This window comes from Acanthochromis polyacanthus, chromosome 13, assembly GCF_021347895.1.
Source record: "Acanthochromis polyacanthus isolate Apoly-LR-REF ecotype Palm Island chromosome 13, KAUST_Apoly_ChrSc, whole genome shotgun sequence".
Classification (NCBI taxonomy): domain Eukaryota; kingdom Metazoa; phylum Chordata; class Actinopteri; family Pomacentridae; genus Acanthochromis; species Acanthochromis polyacanthus.
Genome location: NC_067125.1, coordinates 912,023 through 923,818, shown reverse-complemented (window position 1 = coordinate 923,818; position 11,796 = coordinate 912,023).

Sequence of the window (11,796 nt, the reverse complement as noted above, 5' to 3'; positions counted from 1 at the left end):
GACGAGGACGTTGTCTCTTTCTAATCCTCCGTATCGACCCTCTGATAAAGTCAAATCAAACCAAATTAAGGCTCATTGAAGGAGCCTTAGAGTGACTCGTGTCCTTTGTGGTTTTTCTGATTCTCTGGATTTCAAACAGTCAGTGTGACTTTTTCTCCACTGGAGGAAATGAATTCACAACCTCAAATAAAGAAGTATAACGAACAAAAACAGAAAAATATATATAAAGACTGAGGATTAATTAAAAAAACAGAGCAAATATCTATGTCAAATAATATGAGATGTTTTCTGTAGTTTATGCTTCTAATGTAAAATATGAAGTCTGTTAAAGTATAAAAATGTTTCACTTGATAAAAAATGTAACAGTTGGATTCGGTTCATTTTGTCGTTATTACTGTACGTTGGTGTTGCTTATTTAAACCAACAGTTCAGAAAAGTTGTGCTTCCTCACTGACATGTTTCAGCAGCTTCTCCTGTCTTCCTCAGACGTCATCTGACGTTTGGTGGCGTGTCCTTTTGATCACGTGGTCGTTGGACAGATCTGTCAGAATCTGTCAAACTGACCACGCCTCCCGCTGGTCTCTGGAGTCCAGGTATTAGAGGATGTCGGCCCCTCATCCCGGTTCATGGTGCAGAAAACAGCAGAGGCTGTCGAAACATGTCAGCAAGGTAATACGACTCTTCTGAGTTGTCGGGTTAAATAAGCAACAGTTTTGTAAAAAATTAACAGTTAATTATTGTAATTATCACTGTAGTGGTAAATCTACTAATCTACTGATTGGGCAAACTTTTATAAACCTTAAAGATCCATCAAATGTACAAGATTTTTATCTAAGGCTACCTCTAAAAACTCATATTACACTCATTGTGATGTATAATTAGAAGAACAACAATAATGACGAGAAAAGCACTCAGAGAGCCGTCCTCCTTCGAGGCGGTGAGTTATGATGTCAAAAAAATGACATTTTTCAACATGTCTTAAAAACATGCCATATGATGGAAAAAATGTAAAGTAGGCCGTGAAAAACACGACAGAGCAGTTTTCTTTGAAAAAAAAAATCATCTTGAATTTTGTCCAAAAAAACGCCATAGTATAGTATGTTGGAAAAAATGCGATTTTTTCGGCATCTCTTAAAAACACGCCATATGATGAAATAACGTAAAGTAGACCATAAAAAACACTATAGAGCGTTTTTCTTTGACAAAATCATCATCCTAAATTTTGTCCAAAAAGACGCCATACTGTAGTATGTCAAAAAAAATGCGATTTTTTTCAACATGTGGTAAAAACATGCTATATCATGAAATAATGTAAAGTAGACCATGAAAAACACGCCACAGCAGTTTTTTCGTTGAAAAAAATCATCATCATGAATTTTGTCCAAAAACCCCACCATCCTAACATCCTCCGTATAGCTCAACAGGTTAAGCGGGTGACCCATGTACAGGGGCTGGTCTCTGACAGAGTGACCCGGGTTCGATTCCTGCTCGTGGTCCTTTGCTGCATGTCTTTCTCCTGTCTAATTTCATATCTGCCTTCACTGTCGAAAGAATGAAAAGATAAAATACTAACCAAAGGCGAAACGCCATAATATAGTATGCCGAAAAAAGTGTGACTTTCTCAACGTGTCTTAAAAACATGCCATATGATGGAATAATGTAAAGTAGACCATGAAAAACACTATAGAGCAGTTTTCCTTTAAAAAACAATCGTCATGAATTTTGTCCAAAAAAACCGCCATAGTATAGTATGTTGGAAAAAATGCGATTTTTTCGGCATCTCTTAAAAACATGCTATATGATGAAATAACGTAAAGTAGGCCATAAAAAACACTATAGAGCGTTTTTCTTTAAAAAAGAATCATCATGAATTTTGTCCAAAAAAACGCCATAGTATAGTATGTCGGAAAAAAATTTAGATTTTTTCGACATCTCTTAAAAACATGCCATATGATGAAATAATGTACAGTAGACCATGAAAAACACTATAGAGCAGTTTTCCTTCAAAAAACAATCGTCATGAATTTTGTCCAAAAAAAACGCCGTAGTATAGTATGTTGGAAAAAATGCGATTTTTTCGGCATCTCTTAAAAACATGCCATATCATGAAATAACGTAAAGTAGGCCATAAAAAACACTATAGAGCGTTTTTCTTTGAAAAAGCAATCATCATGAATTTTGTCCAAAAATGTCGAAAAAAATGCGATTTTTCGACATGTGGTAAAAACATGCCATATCATGAAATAATGTAAAGTAGGCCGTGAAAAACACGGCACAGCAGTTTTTTATTTGAAAAAAATCATCATCATGAATTTTGTCCAAAAACCCCACCATCCTAATATCCTCCGTATAGCTCAACAGGTTAAGCGGGCGACCCATGTACAGGGGCTGGTCTCTGACAGAGTGACCCGGGTTCGATTCCTGCTCGTGGTCCTTTGCTGCATGTCTTTCTCCTGTCTAATTTCATATCTACCTTCACTGTCGAAAGAATGAAAAGATAAAATACTAACCAAAGACGAAACGCCATAGTATAGTATGCCAAAAAAGTGTGACTTTCTCAACGTATCTTAAAAACATGCCATATGATGAAATAATAATGCAAAAAAAGGCCATGAAAAACACTATAGAGCAGTTTTCTTTAAAAAAATTTTTTTATGAATTTTGTCCAAAAAAAACGCCATAGTATAGTATGTCGGAAAAAAATGCGATCTTTTCAACATGTGGTAAAAACATGCCATATGATGAAAAAATGTAAAGTAGGCAGTGAAAAACACTATAGAGCAGTTTTCTTTTTTAAAAAAATCATGAATTTTGTCCAAAAAAAAACGCCATAGTATAGTATGTTGGAAAAAAATGCCATTTTTTCGACATCTCTTAAAAACATGCCATATGATGGAATAATGTAAAGTAGACCATGAAAAACGCTATAGAGCGTTTTTCTTTAAAAAAGAATCATCATGAATTTTGTCCAAAAAAAACGCCACAGTATAGTATGTCGGAAAAAAATTTAGATTTTTTCGACATCTCTTAAAAACATGCCATATGATGAAATAATGTAAAGTAGGCCATAAAAAACACTATAGAGCGTTTTTCTTTGAAAAAGCAATCATCATGAATTTTGTCCAAAAAAAACGCCGTAGTATAGTGTGTCGAAAAAAATGCGATTTTTCGACATGTGGTAAAAACATGCCATATCATGAAATAATGTAAAGTAGGCAGTGAAAAACACGGCACAGCAGTTTTTTCGTTGAAAAAAATCATCATCATGAATTTTGTCCAAAAACCCCACCATCCTAACATCCTCCGTATAGCTCAACAGGTTAAGCGGGCGACCCATGTACAGGGGCTGGTCTCTGACAGAGTGACCCAGGTTCGATTCCTGCTCATGGTCCTTGGCTGCATGTCGTTCTCCTGTCTAATTTCATATCTGCCTTCACTGTCGAAAGAATGAAAAGATAAAATACTAACCAAAGGCGAAACGCCATAGTACAGTATGCCGAAAAAAGTGTGATTTTCTCAACGTGTCTTAAAAACATGCCATATGATGGAATAATGTAAAGTAGACCATGAAAAACACTATAGAGCGTTTTTCTTTAAAAAAGAATCATCATGAATTTTGTCCAAAAAAAACGCCATAGTATAGTATGTCGGAAAAAAATGTGAATTTTTCAACATGTCATAAAAACATGCCATATCATGAAATAACGTAAAGTAGGCCATAAAAAACACTATAGAGCGTTTTTCTTTGACAAAATCATCATCCTAAATTTTGTCCAAAAAGACGCCATAGTGTAGTATGTCAAAAAAAATGCGATTTTTTTCAACATGTGGTAAAAACATGCCATATCATGAAATAATGTAAAGTAGACCATGAAAAACACGGCACAGCAGTTTTTTCGTTGAAAAAAATCATCATCATGAATTTGTCCAAAAACCCCACCATCCTAACATCCTCCGTATAGCTCAACAGGTTAAGCGGGCGACCCATGTACAGGGGCTGGTCTCTGACAGAGTGACCCGGGTTCGATTCCTGCTCGTGGTCCTTTGCTGCATGTCTTTCTCCTGTCTAATTTCATATCTACCTTCACTGTCGAAAGAATGAAAAGATAAAATACGAACCAAAGGCGAAACGCCATAGTATAGTATGCCAAAAAAAGTGTGATTATCTCAACGTATCTTAAAAACATGCCATATGATGAAATAATAATGCAAAAAAAGGCCATGAAAAACACTATAGAGCAGTTTTCTTTAAAAAAATTTTTTTTATGAATTTTGTCCAAAAAAAAACGCCATAGAATAGTATGTCGGAAAAAAATGCGATCTTTTCAACATGTGGTAAAAACATGCCATATGATGAAAAAATGTAAAGTAGGCAGTGAAAAACACTATAGAGCAGTTTTCTTTTTTAAAAAAATCATGAATTTTGTCCAAAAAAAAACGCCATAGTATAGTATGTTGGAAAAAAATGCCATTTTTTCGACATCTCTTAAAAACATGCCATATGATGAAATAATGTAAAGTAGACCATGAAAAACACTATAGAGCGTTTTTCTTTAAAAAAGAATCATCATGAATTTTGTCCAAAAAAAACGCCACAGTATAGTATGTCGGAAAAAAATTTAGATTTTTTCGACATCTCTTAAAAACATGCCATATGATGAAATAATGTAAAGTAGGCCATAAAAAACACTATAGAGCGTTTTTCTTTGAAAAAGCAATCATCATGAATTTTGTCCAAAAAAAACGCCGTAGTATAGTGTGTCGAAAAAAATGCGATTTTTCGACATGTGGTAAAAACATGCCATATCATGAAATAATGTAAAGTAGGCAGTGAAAAACACGGCACAGCAGTTTTTTCGTTGAAAAAAATCATCATCATGAATTTTGTCCAAAAACCCCACCATCCTAACATCCTCCGTATAGCTCAACAGGTTAAGCGGGCGACCCATGTACAGGGGCTGGTCTCTGACAGAGTGACCCAGGTTCGATTCCTGCTCATGGTCCTTGGCTGCATGTCGTTCTCCTGTCTAATTTCATATCTGCCTTCACTGTCGAAAGAATGAAAAGATAAAATACTAACCAAAGACGAAACGCCATAGTATAGTATGCCGAAAAAAGTGTGACTTTCTCAACGTGTCTTAAAAACATGCCATATGATGGAATAATGTAAAGTAGACCATGAAAAACACGATAGAGCGTTTTTCTTTAAAAAAGAATCATCATGAATTTTGTCCAAAAAAAACGCCATAGTATAGTATGTCGGAAAAAAATGTGAATTTTTCAACATGTCATAAAAACATGCCATATCATGAAATAACGTAAAGTAGGCCATAAAAAACACTATAGAGCATTTTTCTTTGACAAAATCATCATCCTAAATTTTGTCCAAAAAGACGCCATACTGTAGTATGTCAAAAAAAATGCGATTTTTTTCAACATGTGGTAAAAACATGCCATATCATGAAATAATGTAAAGTAGACCATGAAAAACACGGCACAGCAGTTTTTTCGTTGAAAAAAATCATCATCATGAATTTTGTCCAAAAACCCCACCATCCTAACATCCTCCGTATAGCTCAACAGGTTAAGCGGGCGACCCATGTACAGGGGCTGGTCTCTGACAGAGTGACCCGGGTTCGATTCCTGCTCGTGGTCCTTTGCTGCATGTCTTTCTCCTGTCTAATTTCATATCTGCCTTCACTGTCGAAAGAATGAAAAGATAAAATACTAACCAAAGGCGAAACGCCATAGTATAGTATGCCAAAAAAAGTGTGATTATCTCAACGTATCTTAAAAACATGCCATATGATGGAATAATGTAAAGTAGACCATGAAAAACACTATAGAGCAGTTTTCTTTAAAAAAATTTTTTTATGAATTTTGTCCAAAAAAAACGCCATAGTATAGTATGTCGGAAAAAAATGCGATCTTTTCAACATGTGGTAAAAACATGCCATATGATGAAAAAATGTAAAGTAGGCAGTGAAAAACACTATAGAGCAGTTTTCTTTTTTAAAAAATCATGAATTTTGTCCAAAAAAAACCGCCATAGTATAGTATGTCGGAAAAAAATTTAGATTTTTTCGACATCTCTTAAAAACATGCCATATGATGAAATAACGTAAAGTAGACCATGAAAAACACTATAGAGCGTTTTTCTTTAAAAAAGAATCATCATGAATTTTGTCCAAAAAAAACGCCACAGTATAGTATGTCGGAAAAAAATTTAGATTTTTTCGACATCTCTTAAAAACATGCCATATGATGAAATAATGTAAAGTAGGCCATAAAAACACTATAGAGCGTTTTTCTTTGAAAAAGCAATCATCATGAATTTTGTCCAAAAAAAACGCCGTAGTATAGTGTGTCGAAAAAAATGCGATTTTTCGACATGTGGTAAAAACATGCCATATCATGAAATAATGTAAAGTAGGCAGTGAAAAACACGGCACAGCAGTTTTTTCGTTGAAAAAAATCATCATCATGAATTTTGTCCAAAAACCCCACCATCCTAACATCCTCCGTATAGCTCAACAGGTTAAGCGGGCGACCCATGTACAGGGGCTGGTCTCTGACAGAGTGACCCAGGTTCGATTCCTGCTCATGGTCCTTGGCTGCATGTCGTTCTCCTGTCTAATTTCATATCTACCTTCACTGTCGAAAGAATGAAAAGATAAAATACTAACCAAAGACGAAACGCCATAGTACAGTATGCGGAAAAAAGGGAGATTTTCTCAACGTGTCTTAAAAACATGCCATATGATGAAATAATAATGCAAAAAAAGGCCATGAGAAACACTATAGAGCAGTTTTCTTTAAAAAAAATGTTTTTATGAATTTTGTCCAAAAAAAACGCCATAGAATAGTATGTCGGAAAAAAATGCGATCTTTTCAACATGTGGTAAAAACATGCCATATGATGAAAAATGTAAAGTAGGCAGTGAAAAACACTATAGAGCAGTTTTCTTTTTTAAAAAAATCATGAATTTTGTCCAAAAAAAACCGCCATAGTATAGTATGTTGGAAAAAAATGCCACTTTTTCGACATCTCTTAAAAACATGTTATATGATGAAATAATGTAAAGTAGACCATGAAAAACACTATAGAGCGTTTTTCTTTGAAAAAAAAAATCATCATGAATTTTGTCCAAAAAAAACGCCATAGTATCGTACGTTGGAAAAAAATGCGATTTTTCCACATCTCTTAAAAACATGCCATATCATGAAATAATGTAAAGTAGACCATGAAAAACACTATAGAGCGTTTTTCTTTGAAAAACAATCGTCATGAATTTTGTCCAAAAAAAACGCCATAGTATAGTATGTCGGAAAAAAATGTGAATTTTTCAACATGTCATAAAAACATGCCATATGATGAAATAATGTAAAGTAGGCCGTGAAAAACACTATAGAGCGTTTTTCTTTGACAAAATCATCATCCTAAATTTTGTCCATAAAGACGCCATAGTGTAGTATGTCAAAAAAAATGCCATTTTTTCAACATGTGGTAAAAACATGCCATATGATGGAATAATGTAAAGTAGACCATGAAAAACACTATAGAGCAGTTTTCCTTTAAAAAACAATCGTCATGAATTTTGTCCAAAAAAAACACCATAGTATAGTATGTTCGAAAAAATGCGATTTTTTCGGCATCTCTTAAAAACATGCCATGTCATGAAATAACGTAAAGTAGGCCATAAAAAACACTATAGAGCGTTTTTCTTTGAAAAAGCAATCATCATGAATTTTGTCCAAAAACAACGCCGTAGTATAGTATGTCGAAAAAAATGCGATTTTTCGACATGTGGTAAAAACATGCCATATGATGAAATAATGTAAAGTAGGCAGTGAAAAACACGGCACAGCAGTTTTTTATTTGAAAAAATCATCATCATGAATTTTGTCCAAAAACCCCACCGTCCTAACATCCTCCGTATAGCTCAACAGGTTAAGCGGGCGACCCATGTACAGGGGCTTGTCTCTGACAGAGTGACCCGGGTTCGATTCCTGCTCATGGTCCTTGGCTGCATGTCTTTCTCCTGTCTAATTTCATATCTACCTTCACTGTCGAAAGAATGAAAAGATAAAATACTAACCAAAGACGAAACGCCATAGTGTTGTTTGCCGAAAAAAGTGTGACTTTCTCAACGTGTCTTAAAAACATGCCATATGATGAAATAATAATGCAAAAAAAGGCCATGAAAAACACGATAGAGCAGTTTCCTTTAAAAAATTTTTTTTTATGAATTTTGTCCAAAAAAAGGCCATAGAATAGTATGTTGGAAAAAAATGCGATCTTTTCAACATGTGGTAAAAACATGCCATATGATGAAAAATGTAAAGTAGGCAGTGAAAAACACTATAGAGCAGTTTTCTTTTTTAAAAAAATCATGAATTTTGTCCAAAAAAAAAACGCCATAGCATAGTATGTTGGAAAAAAATGCCATTTTTTCGACATCTCTTAAAAACATGCCATATGATGGAATAATGTAAAGTAGACCATGAAAAACACTATAGAGCGTTTTTCTTTGAAAAAGAATCATGATGAATTTTGTCCAAAAAAAACGCCATAGTATGTCGGAAAAAAATTTAGATTTTTTCGACATCTCTTAAAAACATGCCATATGATGAAATAATGTAAAGTAGACCATGAAAAACACTATAGAGCATTTTTCTTTAAAAAAGAATCATCATGAATTTTGTCCAAAAAAAACGCCATAGTATAGTATGTCGGAAAAAAATTTAGATTTTTTCGACATCTCTTAAAAACATGCCATATGATGAAATAATGTAAAGTAGACCATGAAAAACACTATAGAACAGTTTTCCTTTAAAAAACAATCGTCATGAATTTTGTCAAAAAAAACGCCATAGTATAGTATGTTGGAAAAAATGCGATTTTTTGGGCATCTCTTAAAAACATGCCATATGATGAAATAACGTAAAGTTGGCCATAAAAAACACTATAGAGCATTTTTCTTTGAAAAAGCAATCATCATGAATTTTGTCCAAAAAAAACGCCGTAGTATGGTATGTCGAAAAAAATGCGATTTTTTTCAACATGTGGTAAAAACATGCCATATCATGAAATAATGTAAAGTAGGCCGTGAAAAACACGCCACAGCAGTTTTTTATTTGAAAAAAATCATCATCATGAATTTTGTCCAAAAACCCCACCATCCTAACATCCTCCGTATAGCTCAACAGGTTAAGCGGGCGACCCATGTACAGGGGCTGGTCTCTGACAGAGTGACCCGGGTTCGATTCCTGCTCGTGGTCCTTTGCTGCATGTCTTTCTCCTGTCTAATTTCATATCTGCCTTCACTGTCGAAAGAATGAAAAGATAAAACACTAACCAAAGACGAAACGCCATAGTATAGTATGCCAAAAAAAGTGTGATTATCTCAACGTGTCTTAAAAACATGCCATATGATGAAATAATAATGCAAAAATAGGCCATGAAAAACACTATAGAGCAGTTTTCTTTAAGAAAAATTTTTTAATGAATTTTGTCCAAAAAAAACGCCATAGAATAGTATGTCGGAAAAAAATGCGATCTTTTCAACATGTGGTAAAAACATGCCATATGATGAAAAAATGTAAAGTAGGCAGTGAAAAACACTATAGAGCAGTTTTCTTTTTTAAAAAAATCATGAATTTTGTCCAAAAAAATCCGCCATAGCATAGTATGTTGGAAAAAAATGCCATTTTTTCGACATCTCTTAAAAACATGTTATATGATGAAATAATGTAAAGTAGACCATGAAAAACACTATAGAGCGTTTTTCTTTGAAAAACAATCGTCATGAATTTTGTCCAAAAAAAACGCCATAGTGGAGTATGTCGGAAAAAAATGTGAATTTTTCAACATGTCATAAAAACATGCCATATGATGAAATAATGTAAAGTAGGCCGTGAAAAACACTATAGAGCGTTTTTCTTTGACAAAATCATAATCCTAAATTTTGTCCAAAAAGACGCCATAGTATAGTATGTTGGAAAAAATGCGATTTTTTCGGCATCTCTTAAAAACATGCCATATGATGAAATAACGTAAAGTAGGCCATAAAAAACACTATAGAGCGTTTTTCTTTGAAAAAGCAATCATCATGAATTTTGTCCAAAAATGTCGAAAAAAATGCGATTTTTCGACATGTGGTAAAAACATGCCATATCATGAAATAATGTAAAGTCGGCCGTGAAAAACACGCCACAGCAGTTTTTTATTTGAAAAAAATCATCATCATGAATTTTGTCCAAAAACCCCACCATCCTAACATCCTCCGTATAGCTCAACAGGTTAAGCGGGCGACCCATGTATAGGGGCTGGTCTCTGACAGAGTGACCCAGGTTCGATTCCTGCTCATGGTCCTTGGCTGCATGTCTTTCTCCTGTCTAATTTCATATCCGCCTTCACTGTCGAAAGAATGAAAAGATAAAATACTAACCAAAGATGAAACGTCATAGTATAGTATGCCGAAAAAAGTGTGATTTCCTCAACGTGTCTTAAAAACTTGCCAAATGATGAAATAATAATGCAAAAAAAGGCCATGAAAAACGCTGTAGAGCAGTTTTCTTTAAAAAAAAATGTTTTTATGAATTTTGTCCAAAAAAAACGCCATAGATAGTATGTTGGAAAAAAATGCGATCTTTTCAACATGTGGTAAAAACATGCCATATGATGAAAAAATGTAAAGTCGGCAGTGAAAAACACTATAGAGCAGTTTTCTTTTTTTAAAAAATCATGAATTTTGTCCAAAAAAAACCGCCATAGCATAGTATGTTGGAAAAAATGCCATTTTTTCGACATCTCTTAAAAACATGCCATATGATGGAATAATGTAAAGTAGACCATGAAAAACACTATAGAGCGTTTTTCTTTAAAAAAGAATCGTCATGAATTTTGTCCAAAAAAAACGTCATAGTATAGTATGTTGAAAAAAATGCCATTTTTTCGACATCTCTTAAAAACATGCCATATCATGAAATAACGTAAAGTAGGCCATAAAAAACACTATAGAGCGTTTTTCTTTGAAAAAGCAATCATCATGAATTTTGTCCAAAAAAAACGCCATAGTATAGTATGCCGAAAAAAGTGTGATTTTCTCAACGTGTCTTAAAAACATGCCATATGATGAAATAATAATGCAAAAATAGGCCATGAAAAACACTATAGAGCAGTTTTCTTTAAAAAAAATTTTTTTTATGAATTTTGTCCAAAAAAAACGCCATAGAATAGTATGTCGGAAAAAAATGCGATCTTTTCAACATGTGGTATAAACATGCCATATGATGAAAAAATGTAAAGTCGGCAGTGAAAAACACTATAGAGCAGTTTTCTTTTTTTAAAAAATCATGAATTTTGTCCAAAAAAAAACGCCATAGTATAGTATGCTGGAAAAAAATGCCATTTTTTCGACATCTCTTAAAAACATGCTATATGATGAAATAATGTAAAGTAGACCATGAAAAACACTATAGAGCGTTTTTCTTTGAAAAACAATCGTCTTGAATTTTGTCCAAAAAAAACGCCATAGTGTAGTATGTCGGAAAAAAATGTGAATTTTTCAACATGTCATAAAAACATGCCATATGATGAAATAATGTAAAGTAGGCCGTGAAAAACACTATAGAGCGTTTTTCTTTGACAAAATCATCATCCTAAATTTTGTCCAAAAAGACGCCATAGTGTAGTATGTCAAAAAAAATGCGATTTTTTCAACATGTGGTAAAAACATGCCATATGATGGAATAATGTAAAGTCGACCATGAAAAACACTATAGAGCAGTTTT